The sequence below is a fragment of the Pleurodeles waltl genome, chromosome 7, assembly GCF_031143425.1.
Source record: "Pleurodeles waltl isolate 20211129_DDA chromosome 7, aPleWal1.hap1.20221129, whole genome shotgun sequence".
NCBI classification, from domain to species: domain Eukaryota; kingdom Metazoa; phylum Chordata; class Amphibia; order Caudata; family Salamandridae; genus Pleurodeles; species Pleurodeles waltl.
The window spans coordinates 1,492,767,918-1,492,769,666 of record NC_090446.1 but is presented as its reverse complement, the minus strand read 5'-3'; positions in this window follow the sequence as shown (position 1 = coordinate 1,492,769,666).

Genomic DNA, 1,749 nt, shown 5'->3' with positions numbered 1-1,749 from the left:
AACTCAGAAAAGGAACCACAAATGATTAACAATCGTGGCCTCTACCGTTCTATTCCTGTTTGGCCCTTGTGCTGCGGCCTCTTTCAAGCATCCCTCTGCCTCTCTAACACCTCATTAGAAGCATCTAAAGTAGGAATGCCACCACCGTGAATTCTTGTAACTCACCTTTTCCTCCCAGCAAGGAGCTTTGCAGCAGACTCCAGGAGCATCAGAGCTATACAAAACTATAATTAAATTAATAAAAGTATACCATTATCCTCAATGGTCAATATGTGATATTAATGCAGTTCACTTGAGAGAAATATAATGGCTGTTCAACAGGAGGTATATTTTCCAAGGCACACTAGTCGCCACAGAGCGCCTTGTATCTCTGGAGTTTGGAATAAGAAGCAGTGAGTGCCCAAATTGTTTCAAGAGCACATATATTTCAACAATCTTATTTTTTAATAAAATGTGCATCATTTACAAGAACTATGTTTAGAAATAATTAACAGCAGAATGGCTAAACAAGCAAGGCTGTGGTGTTGCCTAAAACCCAGCTGCTTTTCTGTATATGATGATTGACTGGCAACAGAATCAAAATGGCTGAGTAATGGATAGGGTGATTGTACAAAAAAGCCCAGCCCGAGAGAACTTCTATAGGGAGACAAAAAAGTTTTTTTGTATGAAAAACCCTCACCCACCAGGGTTACCCCTTGGTGGCATGCTTCATCATTGGGTTCCTCCCATTCTGCTGCAGAACGAGCGTGCTGCGACCGACGGAATACGTGGGAGCACTGTTGGTTTCAACAATGTGCATACTAAAAGGGATAGGAATGGTGGGATTTTGATGAGTTAAAAATACCGCCCTCTGGATGATATTACTAATTTAATATGTCTCACAGGGGTGGTATGGTGAAAAAGGGGTGTTGGGATGGGGGTATATTATGGTCCTTACCTCCTAAATGGTCTACATGTTTCAGAGTTTACCCCTAGACTCCTCATCAGGACCAAGGTGAACTCCCTAGTGTCACTCCCTGTGCACCTACCACTAATGAAAGCACTATTACTACATGCTCTGTGGTATGGTTAATAAATACAACTAAATAAAATCAAATAATACCCATAGGTATTGTTCTTCTGCTGGGTAAACCTGTGGAAGAAAGAAAGAATGAAGGAGTAAAAGTTGCTTCTCTCAGGGGTGTGGTGTTATTGCCACCATCACCTTGCCTAATGGCACTTGTAATCCACATAGAAAGACAAATACAAGACATACTACATATAGAAAACACTACAGCACACTTCAACACATGAGGCACCTCTAAGAAAACACATGTAGTGCATGCATGACCTATTCGTATCTTAGATCCTCCGGGAGGGGTGTGTGCTTGTAGTCACACACTGTAAAAAATATGCGGCAAAATCAGACTCACCGAGCATGTCGCCACCACTGCAGGTGATCAGAGGCATTGTGCGCACTTACTTCATCAAAGCCACACTCACGCTTGCAGCCTAATTCTCACCTCACCGGGGTCCAAAAACACCGGGGTCCCAGTTGGGATCCGGTATTTATGAGAGAAAGCTGCTCACTCGTCCTAACTCGTGGTTTGCATCTAGCACTAGACCAATGACCTCCAAAGATGGCGGTCATCGGTGCCCACGCGGTGGGCTACGAGGGCCCCAGCTCATGGGTGTCCCTCGTGGTGCCTGAGAAAAAAAATGTCCTTTTATTTTTATTATCACGGGCACTGGAATGCAAAAGAAAAAGAG